At 46.8% G+C, this 14,339-nt stretch overlaps 1 protein-coding gene across 1 annotated transcript in view; it reads left to right on the top strand.

The window, feature by feature from the left end:
- Positions 1-14,339, top strand: part of MYO5B (myosin VB) — a gene marked incomplete at its 5' end in the record, with an annotated part of 386,267 nt that overhangs the window by 202,016 nt on the left and 169,912 nt on the right. The window lies entirely within an intron of this gene.

The raw sequence follows: 14,339 nt of genomic DNA, 5'->3' as shown, positions 1-14,339 counted from the left end.
AGCCCTGGAATGTATTTTTTTAAAGAGTAAAACAGCAAGCCAATTCTGGTGCTGGGAATATTTGAGTATTGCTTTAATTACGTTACCCAATCCCCCAAAGCCTGCAAATATTCAGAACCCAAAATCTCCCCAAAGTCAGTTGTTTGCATTAAAACAGTCCCTTTGCTCGTGGGGAGACGCTGTTTTGAATTTTTGACAAACAAGGAAGTTTGTTCTGACGGAGGTTCTTTTCCCTCAGAGGGCAAGGTTTTTACATAATTACCTTGTACCCTCAAAATTGTCTTTGGTTCAGCTCTCCAGTCCCCGTCCCCTGAACCCATCGCACAGCTAATTCCTGTCTCTGCGCTTCTCTTCTGTTGCTGCAAACTTCCAGCTCTTGGTCAAGATCCACCTTAAGGCTGTCAACCTTGACATTTGACAAGATTCTCTGGGGGTCTTTCTCTAAGGTCTCAGCCCTCTTGGATCTTTCCCTTCTCTGAAGTTTCAGACTAGTGGCGGTCTCTTCCACACATTCCAGCACAAACGCTGCCCTTTGTTCTTGGTGTGCTGGGTGTCCCCCGGAGTGTCAGCCCCTCAAGGGAGCTGTTTTCATGTACTTATATGCCAATCATCATGGTTTTTCCCTCCCCTTCTTGATGCTGAGAGGTTTGTAGGCACTCAAGTAAGGGTTAAAGATTCCCGACTCGGAAGTTGAACTCTAATTCTTGGGTTCTTGCCCACGTTGACGCGCCACCCCTGTTGAAGGGCACGTGGGCTCTAACCTGGGGGAAGTGTTCAGTGCCACACCCTCTGCTGGGCTTGGCAGTGGAGGGGGAAGGAGCAACGTGGGACTTTGCCAAGGAAACGCTGGCTTTGGATAAATTACTTCTGCTTTGTACCCGTTATTGTGCCTGTAAAGTGGGTGAAGGAGTGTTACCTGATCTGCCTCATGTTGTCAGCAGAAGGGTAGACTGAAGTTTTAGATGTGATCACGTAGTAAGATAGAACTGATATTGACTATTGTGAATTTTGATTATCCCTGTGACATAGGTTTCCTATTTTGTTACCTCTTGGCCATTTATATCTGTGCTATATTAAAAGGTCTTGAGAGAGGGCAGGGGGTGAGTAGTCAATAGGAACTGTTAGAATAAGATCTTGGTTACTCCCTGACCCAGCACTCTAGCAGAAGGATCCAGTGATCTTCTCCAGAAGGTAGCCGATTTTCGGCCTGAAGCTGCTATTGCAGAAGTTCAATATAAGTGTACAGTTGACTCTTGAACAACATGGGGTTTAGGGGCACCAACTCTGCGCGTTTGAACGTCCGCATGTAACTTAGAGCTGGCCCTCCCCACCCGCGGCTCCTCCCATTTAACCTACCATGAGTTGTGCATTTACTACTGAAAAATATCTGCATGTTAGCGTTCCCACGCAGTTCAAACCTGTTGCTCAGAGGTCAGCTATAGTCTTTCCACCTATTAAAATGGTTTCATCTGCCATCTTAAAATCTCAAGGAGTGCAGGTAGGGAAGATGCCTTGGCTGACCGTAGAAGCCTGAGGAGTGGGGCTGGCACATTTAGACCTTCAGGGAGGATTTCCCAGATGAGACAAATCTAAGACCATATCAAAAGCCTATGTGGGCCGAGAGAGTGGAGTAGCATTTCTCAATTTTTGTTTTGTTAGAGACATTTCTGAGAGCTGGCGAGTTTTCCTGACAGCGTAATGAATAATTGACTTGCTTTCCATTATTAGGTTTTCTTCAGCCCATTAAAGTGAGTCTTTTCTTTTGAGGACTCAGAACTGTCTAGGGACCCAGTGGGCATCCCAGGATGCACAGACTTGGGACGTTGTACTAAAGAGACCCATGAATGAGCGTGCTCTTGGTAAATAACCAGAGCGACCATTCATTGTGTGTTTGCTCTGAGCCCAGCAGTTACATGTAGATAATACCAACATTATCTACTACGCCATGAGTTTGGTTCTGTGTTTGCTTGAACGCCTTCAGTCTGAAACAGATTGTTTTATGAAGCAGCCTCTCGTATGGTTGAACACCTGGTGTGGTAGAAAGAATGCTGGGCTGGATGTCCGGCTGGGGCTCTGCAACTTAACCTGGGGTGGCTTCCAACAAGTCATGCAGCTTTTTTTGCCTCTGTTTCCTCCATGGGGGGAGAGGAAAGTAGCAGCACCTACTTCCAGCTGGATTTTCAGGGCAGGTTTCCTGGAAGATGGCCTTTTCATTAGTCCTGGAGGGATAGGTAAGATTTGAGTATGAAACTGAGGGAAGGAGGGACTTCGCTCATGGTGCAGTGGTTAAGAATCCGCCTGCCAATGCAGGGGACACGGGTTCAATCCCTGGGCCGGTAAGATCCCACATGCCACGGAGCACCTAAGCCCGTGCACCACAACTACTGAGCCTGTGCTCTAGAGCCCCCGAGCCACAACTACTGAGCCCGTGTGCCACAACTACTGAAGCCCACATGCCTAGAGCCCGTGCTCTGCAATGAGAGAAGCCCGGGCACTGCAATGAAGAGTAGCCCCCGCTCGCCACAACTAGAGAAAGCCCACACGTGGCAACAAAGACCCAACGCAGCCAAAAATAAATAAATAAACAAATACATTTAAAAAGAAAAGAAACTGGGGGAAGGAGACTGAGAGAGAATTCCCCCTAAAGAAAAATACAGTGAGAAAGAGGTAAAAAGAAAGTGTGGCTGAATGTGGGAGAGCATGAATAGTGCCATTTGACTGCACCTACAGAGGTTTTGTGTTTCTTGGAGCTGACGGCAGCTTCCTTACGACTTGTAATTGTGGTGCTGGTTCTGCTGGTGGAGGTGAAGCTCATGGGGTCGGGCTGATTCCTCTGCTGGCCCCAGCCCCAGCCCCGGCTCAGATTTCTCACAGCTTGGCTGCTGTATGCTGACTGCTGTGTTTTCTAGTCTCCCGCTCTTCACAGTCCTGTGTGTCAGTCTGTCTCAGTGTGGTCCGCTGGACATGGGGTCCCTGGTGAGGCTGGAGAGTGCAGAAGGTGGTGGGAATTCCACCTCAAACCTGGTGCCGGGACAGCTCCCTGGGCCACCTGGGATGGAGGCAGCCGAGGAGAACCTTTGGTCCGGTCAAGTGAAGCCCTTCCCTGTGCCATATTCCCTCACGTTCTACTCTGTACCCTCTTTGGGTGATGCTATGAAGTGACTAAAAGCAGGAAGTGGAAGGAGCGTGGGTGTGTTTACACTAAGAAAGAGGATGGTGAGGGCGGAGACACAGCAAAGTAAAAACAGCCAAGAGCTCTGTTATAAACTAGAGCTCATTATGGAAACAGGTAACTGGAGTGCTCCACATTCAACACCTTGGCTATTTTGTCATAGGAGACTGCATTTCATATCAAAGAAAACTACATAGAAAAGCAAATGCTGCCCTTTATTCTCCAGTTCAGTATTGTCTAAGAATCCTATACACATATTCCTTGCCTGCTTAGAGCCCCCGTTGAAGGGCGAAGAATGGAAAAGCTCTTCCCTTATAGATCTGTTAGCAGAACATGGATATCGACCCTGGAACTTCTCCTGCTAGCTTCCCACTTGTGCCACTGACCGCCCCCCACTGACCTTTGCCCTCAAGAAACGCATGACTTCTCTATCCTGTATCAACCCCCCTATCCAGCGTGTCTTGGAACCGTAGTTTCCACTGCCTTTATCTGCAAGTTGCAGAGACTTGCTTTGCCCTGAGTTTCCCTGGTTCCTTTGTCACATCTTTCTCTTAAAAGCTTTACTGCCCTGCTTAACTGATGCTTAGGCTCCAGTGCGTTGTAGTCAAACCCACACCCGCATGGTCCCCCTTACTTTACTTGCCTTTGGCGCTCTGGTTTACGGCTAGTGGGTCGTAAGTGAGATTCCCAAGGCAGTCAGCTTCCTCGTGGCTCAGGTCTGTGGGTTTGTGCCTGGCAGTAGTGGTCTCATTTTTTTAAGCTGTATAGGGAAAACACTGTGAAGGTGGAGCACTTATTTTTGTAGCTGAGTAAAGCCTACAGCAGAATTAGTCTAACATGTTTAATGATGTTCATAATTATTGTGCTACATGATAATTTGGGCATAAATATTAAATAACTGACACAAATGACGGCAACTAGCAGTACCTTTCCGTAGCCAAACTGTCTTTCGCATTCTCTTTTTCCACCTACAGTATCTGTTCCTTCATCGTGAAATATTGAATGCCTTCTCGGCACCAGACTCTGGTATGTCCACTGTCTGCCCTAGGGCTTGGCAGTTCCTGACACTACCCAGTGCTGAGCACCTGTCCTCCTCCTTTCCCATCCCCACCTGGCGCTGAGCGTTTCATACTTGAAAGGTTGGACAAGCGGTTTCTGCGCCACGAGGCTGGGGTGGCTGCATTCAGGAGAGGAAGGGTCCAGAGAGAGCTGAACTCAGTGAAGGGTGCCTCTGAACGGAGGCCTGTGAGACCCTTTTGGCAACTGGAGGCGGGGAGACGGGCCCACAAACACTGCCTTTTGAGCCAGCTCCTTACACACTGGAGTAGGCTCCCCAAAATAACCAAGGCAGATGCAGCCTCAGGCCCAGGTGCTATATAATTTCATGGCCACATAAGAGAATCATGAAATTTCAAACCAGCAAAGGGATAATGATTCTCAGGGTGCCCAGACCAGCAGCATCTGCATCACCCAGGAACTTATTAGAAAGTACATCTCAAAATCCTTGCATTCCCAAAGGGTGGTGTTGGACCGTTAAGGGCAGTAAGATGCAGACAGTGTGAGAGTGCCACTTAGTCTTCTAGTAAGCTTCAGTTTTAAGGCCTGAAAGTTTATATACCAACTTTATGGCTTAAGCTACAGTGTTTTCCAGTGGAGAGAGCCTTGCCCCATACCCTAGGGGGTCTCTGAAATCTGCCTCCCACCTCTACCAGCACACTTAGTGGTGTTTCTGATTGGCTCTTGGAAAATGCAGCAGGACTGGTGAAATGTAAGCATGGTTTCCTTGAAAGTCGTCATTAATGCTGTGTAAAGAGGCAGGATTTTGCAATCAGGAAAAGAAAAGAAAAGAAGAACACTTTGAAAAGAGGTTCAGGGGTTCTTAACCATTTTTGTTCCATTTAAAACATTTAAATGTATCAAATATAATATGTACAATTACAAAGGACTGATTATATTGAAATTATCAAAATATTTTAGGAGTTTGTGATAAATATAAGGCATGGTTAATGCATTAGTGGCAGATCTAATAATGACCATCATTTTGAAGTAGTGGTGAGTGTAAATATTTAATGCTATCTGCAGCAACTGTAATATGGTGTCAGAGTCACAGGTTCTTCCTGTTCTCTCTGTTTTTGACTATATTCTTTTGTTTTCTTTATTTTTTTAAATTGAAGTATAGTTGATTTACGATGTTGTGTTAGTTTCTGGTGTACAGCAAAGTGATTCCATTTTATATATATATAATTTTCTTTTTCAGATTCTTTACCATTATAGATTATTACAAGGTATTGAATATAGTTCCCTGTACCATACAGTAGGACCTTGTTGTTTATCTATTTTATATATAGTAGTGTGTATCTGTTAATCCCAAACTCCTAATTTATCCCTCCCCCTGCTTTCCCCTTTGGTAACCATAAGTTTGTCTTCTATGTCTGTGAATCTGTTTCTGTTTTATAAATTCACTTGTATAATTTTTGGCTCTATTCTTAACTGAAGAAAATGTTAAAGTTGTTAAAATTTAGTAAAAACTAAATAAAGATGTGCTTTTTTTATTCCATTTAAGTTCACGGGTCCCCCTGAATTGTGTTCATGGGCCTGTTGGGAATGTGTGGGCCCCAGGTAAAGAACACCTGAAGTAGGGGTAGGGCAGAGCTGTCTCCTTTCCCCAGCTATAGGCATTAGCAGGCAGCTGCTCTTTGTAGTGTGCGTGCATCTGCGTGCTTCTAACCAGTCTCCACTATTATTTCAACTCTGTGGGTATCAACAATGTAAATCCAATTAATGAGGAGACTCTGCTTTGATTTCTAGGTGATTTATCATAAGCCATTAGCTGGAGCGTAGACTTAAATGTAAAGGCTCCTATCGTTTGCAGCCAGGAAAAATGGTTAATAAATTCACACATTAAGGACTGTGTAGCCCCTGAGCCTCTGTGTAGCTAATCGTTGTTTTACGTTCAGTGTTACATGGTATTAGGCTGATATCAACCATGAATAATTCACAACGTATTTGAATTTCAACGAGTACCTGAACATATTTATATAGTGACCCATTTAATTAAGCTGTTGAGCGGTGGTTCTTAACCCTAGCAGAACTAATGTTGTAGCAGAACATCAGAATCACTTGTGGAATTAAAAAAAAAACAAATATCTGGGCCCCACCTCCAGAGATTGTGATCCAGTTGGTCTGCTGTGGAATCCAGGAGGGGGAGTTCCGTAAGTTCCACAGGTGTTTCTAATGTACAGCCAGGGCTGATGAACAAATGATGGTTCTTTGCAGTCAAATTGTTGCCAGAGGCTGTGACTTGCCTGTTGGGGTCTTAGTGCCCTAAACTTCACCCTCTTCCCTGAGCACTGCTTGTGCTTTCCCACCCTTTGCACAGCCTGACACCTCTGCCTGGAATGGCCTCTTGGAATAGATCACCAAGGGCCTGGAATGCTGAAGACGCTAAAGGCATCCCACAGGCCACAGTGTCTCATGAGAGGGTGCTTAGCGGGACCTACATACAGTCAAATGAGTGTTTTGGAAGTATCTTTCCAATGGCAATGAGGAGAATGGATTGAGTAGGGGCTACAATAGGCACAGGGGGCCCAGCTATGATGCTGTGTAAGAATCCCGGAGAGAAAGGATGAGTATCATTGTCCAGAGGGCAGTAGTGCGGATGTGCTTGGCTCTTGGGAGACAGCTGGGTTGGGGAGATATATCTGAGTGTGGACAGCTTTTGGGTGGCAGTTGTAGTCATGAGGAAAGCTGAGATCACGTTAGAGGCAACCTGGAGAAATGAGAGGAGATGCTGAAATTGACTTGCAGGGATGCCCTAATATTTAAAAGATGAATGGATGAGGCAGTATTTATACGAGAAATCATAAAAGACCTTGTATCTTACTGGTAGCTTGGCAGAGAGAGTGCAGTGTAGAGAAAGAGGATGAGCTTTAGACTGAGGTGCTCAGATGCACCTGGCTTCAGATACTAACTAGCTGGACTACTGACCAACGAGAAGCCTTTTTTACCTGAGTATTGCTTGAATGTGTTCCTTCACTGCAAAATAGTTTCCAGCACCCAATGCAATAGAGCTTGAAAAGCGTTTATTTGGTTCTGTAGGGTACAAATATGTGTATATCATAGTTTACCCCCAGCTAATGATAACATTAAACAAAATAATTCTGTAAAGTTTAAAATCACAGGAAACATTTGCCTCTGTTGCTCACCTTCATCTAAACCCACAGATTTCTGAGTTTCAAGGTGTATCTTCAAAATTAGCGGGTAGCTGCAGTTGATGTGGAGTATCGCACAGCTCAGCTATAACCTGGATCTAGAATCAGAGTTCAGGAATAGCAGGAGGTCTTAAGGATCATCTTCCAGCCCTTTCGTTTAAAAGAGGAGAAGTTGGCACATCCCCGTTCACACCCAGGAGCCCCCCCACCCAGTTTGTCTCACTCTGCCCTGCTTATCTTCCAGTGAGGGTTGGGCTTGACTGAGTTCCCAGAGGTTCTTTCTGTGGTGCGTTCACATCTGAGAGGAGACAGCCTCTCCTGGGAACAGCGAGTAAGTGGAAGGAGATGGATTCATTTTGCTACTACCTGTATCACACTACACCTAGGAGGTTTATAAACAGAACTTAACACTCGGAAGGCCACTGTGAAATTGATATTGAAGAGGAAAAATGATACTTGGGTATGAAATGCACTAAGTACTTAGCTCCTGCACTGTAAGAAGGTTCAATTTCATCTTAGTAGACACTTAGGACTCTGACGGTTAACTACCCGTTAAGCAGTTTTCCATGAATATTTATGGCCGCCTTCTTGAATGGCTTGAGTTCTGGGCTGTGAGCACACAACGCTCCCTGGGAGGGTGGCAGTGTAGGACATTAGTGCCTGATGGCAGAGGTGCTCAGAGATGCTTGTCTGCCTCCCTCACACCTAGAGCCCAGGGCCTGCTTGGGCCGTGAGCCTGGAGGACCCCTCACATAGGTGCCCTCCCTCTAGCTGGCCAGGACATATGTCCTCCTTCCCACTTTGAGCCAGGCTCTCTTGTTGGCAGGCTTCATAGAATCTCTAGCTTGGAGCTTTCTTGCCCAGCCCCTTCTCGCAGCAGGACTGTTCTTTCTAGTGCCCCAACCTGGAGAGGAAATCTTTAACTTTAGACTCACTGTAACTGTATGGCTCTGTTTTGAGCCCACAACTACCTCACTGTAATTTTCTGTATCCTTCTCACCTAACTTTACCTCCATTCTCACCTATCTCTGTCCCCAGATCTTACTTTTCCCTCCCCACAGAACCCAGTTTTATTTCCGCCAGTCTGATTCTGCCTTCTACCTGGCGTTACATGACTTCCCCCATTCTGATGGGGTTTTGATATCATTTTGTATTAATATAGTTGTGTTTGTATCCCTAAGCATCCTGTTTCTTTTTTCTTGTTGAGCTTCTAAGAGTGTCATACCGTATATAGTACTGTCATTTTTTTTTAGCTGGCATTGCTTCTAAGGTTCATTTCCATTGTTTTCTTAGTCTGTCTCCCAGTTATTAACTCTGTCCCTGGTATTGACACAAATATCTTTGTTCAACAGAAATTCTTGATTAAAAATTCTTTGTATCCCCATTCTCTGGTGCAGTTCTTTTTCTTTTTTAACCATAGTAGATGGCCTGCATTGTGATGATGGTGTTGAAAATATCATTAGAGACTAGACAGATATAGACAGGCAAGAGACAGTAGATTGATTATCCCATTAGTGAATAGAATATATTCTACTGACGCACCTAAATTTTCAGATGATTTGTTACTGGAGGAAGAAACGATGGAGGGACTTAATGATGTGTTCAGAGACAGGGCATCCTTCCTACTGCGTCTGAGCCAGGCTTTCCCTCCCTCCTGTTTCGCACCTCCACTGTGTGTCCGGGTTTTGTTCCCACCTCTTCACCTCTCTCAGGGAGTGCCCAATCCAGGGAAAGAGAGTCGCACCTGCCTGAGGATTGAGGCCCCTGCCGTCAGCCCCCTTCCCATGGGCGAGCTGGGGAAACTGAACCCAGGGCAGGAACCACCAAGTTTGGTTTGCAGGCGGTAAGTTGCACATCTCTAGGGGGCACCAGACCCTGGCCTCAGCCTGTATAGACCACCATACATGACAACCCTTACTAGGGCTCTTTTCTTGACACAATCCAGGTGCTGGCCTGCCCATCCAAGCCCTGCATCTGAGATTGGCCATCATGGAACTTACCATCTAGTGGGGAAGACAACGGTAGAAGGACTACTAAGTAGATCAGTAAAGTATTAGTAAATTGTATGCTGAATGCTATGAAAGTAGGGTGGTCAGGGGAGGGCTTCTGAAGAAGTGATGTTTCAGCTGAGGAGGTGATGCTACGCCAGCCAGCACTGAGGACACCTGCTTCATGTCTAATGTCTTAACCGAGGCTAGATTTGTTAGGGGGATTCACTAATGGATGCTTGATTATACATGAAGGGGCTGTAGTGGTGATACAGAGATGTCACAGCATAACCCAGTGGGAAATTGTACAGGGGTGAGGAAGCCTGTGTTCAAATTTGCACTTGGTGTCTTACTAGCTGAGAACTCTGGGAAGATCACTCGGCCTTTCCAAACTTCAGTTTTATCCTCTTTAAAATGAGAAGTCTGGGCTTCCCTGGTGGCGCAGTGGTTGAGAGTTCGCCTGCCGATGCGGGGGACGCGGGTTCGTGCCCCGGTCCGGGAGGATCCCACATGCCACGGAGCGGCTGGGCCCGTGAGCCATGGCCGCTGAGCCTGCGCGTCCGGAGCCTGTGCTCCGCAACGGGAGAGGCCACAACAGTGAGAGGCCACAACAGTGAGAGGCCCGCGTACCACAAAAAATAAATAAATAAATAAATAAAATGAGAAGTCTGGCACCAGTAGTCTCATGAGTCCTAAGCGAGAGATAACATGGCCAAGAGTTTTGTACACCATTCGAGCATGATGTGAGTAGGTGGTGGTCATGAATTACCATGAAAAGTAGTAAGGCGTGAGCCGCCATCAGAGTATGATTGAGTACCAGGCATTAAGAGTTGTGAGGTCAAAGAGGGAAAATAAGTTTGAACTGGAATAGCTTCAGACAGCTGTGCAGTAGGAAGGAATAAAGAAACAAGCCCTGTGTGGCTTGAGCGTCATGAACAAAGAGAAGAGTGGCGCGTGATAAAGCTGGAAAGAGAGGTGCTGCTTCACGGGGGGTATTGAACATGATCCCAGAGCTGGGAGCTTGGAGGCAGAGGGGTGCCATTGGACGGCTTAAAGCAGGGGGAGAGGTTTGATCCAATATTCACGACAAAATGTCATATGAAAAGGTTGCCTTACAGGGCTTTCCTGGTGGCGCAGTGGTTGAGAGTCCGCCTGCCGATGCAGGGGACACGGGTTCGTGCCCCGGTCTGGGAGGATCCCACGTGCCGCGGAGCGGCTGGGCCCATGAGCCATGGCCGCTGAGCCTGCATGTCCGGAGCCTGTGCTCCGCAACGGGAGAGGCCACAGCAGTGAGAGGCCCGCGTACCGCAAAAAAAAAAAAAGGTTGCCTTACAGCAGGATGACAGTGAGGATTAGAAAGCTGCTATTGCAATGCTTGTCAGAGATGATGATGGCTGGGACAAGGAGGTCCAGAGACGAGAGCGGTCTGTACTGGGAGGTGATTTCAATAGGGCATGCTGTCTGGAGGGAAAGGGAGGAATCCACAGTGACTCCAGATTTCTGGCTGAAGTGGGTGAGTGGAGGCTGGTGCCTCTTACACAGAGAAGGCCTGGGTCGGGGCACGGGAAGTGACGGTGAGGCTTCGGCCCCAGGAGCCCTGCAGGTTCAAGGTTGAAGCAAGTGCCCGCCCTCCGGGAGCTCTCAGTTCAGTGACTGACGTGTGGACGCACTGTGGCAGTTAGAACGGGGGTTCCAGGTGGGAGGATGGTGGTGCCGCACCCGTCCGCAGGTGGAGGGCCTGGCCTCTTTGTCACAGCCAGGGCTTCTCTCAGTCAGAATCGGCTAAAGCAGTGCTTTCCTGATGGTTCTGTGTGCACATTGCTGATGGGGAGGCCACGGGTGATGCGTTATTCTCTGCAGGAAACCTGAGCAAGGCAGCCCTTCAGCAGGGTGTCCCCGCAGTTCCCACAGTGTCTCCCTGGCTGATCAGTGCTCTGCAGTGTGGACCTCAGGTGCCTGGACAGCCTCCTTTTCCACTCTCCAAAAATGGGGACGGGGAGAGAGGTTGGCCTTGCTCAGGGAGCTTCAAGTGCTGCAATGATTTGGTGGGAAACTTTTACCAGAAGAGCAGGTGGCTTAGCAGCGATTAAATCCTGCCTCTCAGATGTCAAAGACAGGGATTCCGGTGTGAACCAGGGAAAGTCTGTGGTGCACGTGTTGGACGCTGGAGAGTGGCTGGTACCTGACCGGGAATCCTGTGCTCTTGCCTGACGCAGAGGCCTTCAAGGGGCTTTTCCTGCTTAGGGTGGTGCTGCCTTCCTGAAGACAGCCTGGACCTGAGTAACGGCTGGTATTTCACGGCATGAAATGCCATGGCCGTGGGTTAATTTTTCTAAATACAGGCAGACCTTGTTTTATTGCCCTTTGCTGTATTGTGCTTCACAGATAATGCCTTTTTTCTTTTTTTACAAACTGAAGGTTCGTGGCAACCCTGTGTCAAGCAAGTCTGTCGGCACCATTTTTACTCACTTCAAGTCTCTGTGTCACATTTTGGTAATTCTTGCAGTATTTCAAACTTTTCCACAATTATTCTATTTGTTACCGTGATCTGCGATCAATGATCTTTGATGTGACCATTGTAATTATTTTGGGGTGCTACGAACCACACCCGCGTAAGAGGGTGAAGTTAATTGATAAATGTTTTGTGTGTTCTGCCTGTTCCTCCAACCGGTCCTTCCCGCATCTCTCCCCCTCTCCTCGGGCCTCCCTATTTCCCGAGACACAATATTGAACTTAGGCCAATTAATAACCCTACAGTGGCTCTAAGTGTTCAAGTGAAAGGAGGAGTCAGTCGCTGCAGCAAACTGCACTGTGGTCTTGTTTTAAGAAACGGTCCCAGCTGTCCCAGGCTTCAGCACCACCACTCTGCTCAGTCAGCAGCAGGACGCCCCCCCCCGAGCAAAAAGATTACAGCTGGCCGAAGGCTCAGATGGTGGTTAGCACTTTTTTTTTTTTTGCAATAAAGTGTTTTTAAATGAAGGTATGTACATTGTTTTTTTATAGACATAGTGCTATTGTGCACTTAATAGACTACAGTATAGTGTAAACATAACTTACATGTACTGGGAAACCAAAAACTTCACGTGATGCTTTATTGGGATATTCTCTTTATTGGGATATTTGCCTTATTGTGGTGGTCTGGAAACGAACCTGCAATATCTCCAAGGAATGCCTGTAAAGGGAACCTCACTGGGCTCAGGAGAAAAAGACTGACTGAAAACTAAGTCATGTCTGTAACTCGGCCGAATGGATGGAGCCATACCTTGGCTGTGTTTCTGAAGGACACTGGGTAGAATTCCACACTCATAAATGTCTCCCCCACACCCTAAGTAATGGAAGTTTGAAACGGAGAGCTTTTCCCCACCCACACTTCTGTTACAATTTTGATCACAGAATCATCGAATGTCAGAGACAGATTAAATCACTGGGGGAGTCCATGTCACAACCTTGTACTTTACAAGATGCAAAGACAGAGGCCCAGAGAAAAGAAGTGACCCAAGGTCACACAGCAAGTAAAGTGACCACACAGGGCCTGACATCAATATGGGATGAGAGGTGACAATGCCTCACAAGTGGCACAAAGCAGATGACGTGAGACTTCAGAAGGCAGAGAAATCATGGCCTGCCGGGCTGCCTGAGACAGGTTGGACTTCAGCAGAAGGGTGTATGTTGAAGGCGATTTCAGGTGGGGGAAAACCATAAATGGCAGCGCCAGGAAAGTGTGCAGTTTCAGAGACTGGCGCGTAGCTCATTTTGTCTGGACTATAATACCCTCATCTTATGCAAAGCGTAGAGATCGTTTCATATAATCTTGCAGCAAATCTGTAAGATGGGGGTATCCTCTGTCACGTGGTTAAGGCTTACAAAGAGCCTGCCGATGGCTGAACCAGGACTCAGACAAGAGCCTCAGACCAAAAGCCTGGTGTTCTGTTCTTAGCACCATAATATGCCGACGCTCGTCAAGGGTTTTAGCGTTGGGATGTGCATTGCGGAGGAGTTCAACTAAGGAGTTTGGACTTGATTCGGTAAGCAATGAGTAGTTAACTTTTTTTGAGCGGGGAGAGCATGATTAGAGCTGTGCTTCAGACATTTAATCTGGCAAGAATGTTAGGATGAATTAGAGACCTAGGACCCTAAGTCAAGGTGACCACCTAGAAGAGCATGAGCATGGTTGGGGATCAAAGTCATAAGAGACTGGACTGAGATAATCTGAGGGTCAGGAAGTCAGCTACCTTGCTTGAAGTCAGACAGCTAACCAGTGCACGTGAGGTTCAAAATCAAGTTTGTTTTTACTGCCCGTATTCTGGTCTCGTGTTCTCTAGTTGAGTTGGAAGCAAAGCTAATGTGGGTAGAACAGACTGAGGATGCTGTTGCACCTCATCCCGTTACAAATAGTGTACAGATATGTAATGTGCACCCAGCCACGTAGTAGACTAAGAATGGGAGGAGGTAGGGTGTGCAGAAGTGCAGTAGAACTAAATAAAAATCATCCATTTTTAAAAATATTTTAAGTTGGTCTCAGTAAGGGAAGTTGTTGAACGGTCCTTGTTGGTCTAAGAAGAGTTGAATTTCCCTAACTTTAGTCTTATCGGCATCAGTTTGACTATCCACCAAATTAGGTGGGCGTTAGCACTAATGGTCGTTGCCCAGACTCCCTCATGCCCAAGAGCCTCAAGTGTAAAGATTTGAAACACTTGGGGATGTTTATAAGCTCTGATAATAGTTTGGCCACATATATGCGTTTTCATCAAAACACCAAAGTTAGCTTCCATGTCCTGCCAGTTTTTTGTTTCCCTGCCTTTGATTCCCTCTTTTTGTGAGGTCCTGACACTTTGTTGTCACGTGAAGTAGCCCTGCCTTTTCGCCTTTCTGGCCACTTACACTTGGAATAGCCTGCTTGGCCCTCAAAGTTTTCTGCCTCTTGTGTGGGTCATTCTCTTTCCTGAGCAGTATGTGACTTTTCAATCA

Source organism: Grampus griseus (assembly GCF_964374135.1).
Source record: "Grampus griseus genome assembly, chromosome: 12".
NCBI classification, from domain to species: Eukaryota; Metazoa; Chordata; class Mammalia; order Artiodactyla; family Delphinidae; genus Grampus; species Grampus griseus.
The sequence above is the reverse complement of the archived record's forward strand: the minus strand, read 5'-3'. Positions and strand labels throughout refer to the sequence as shown.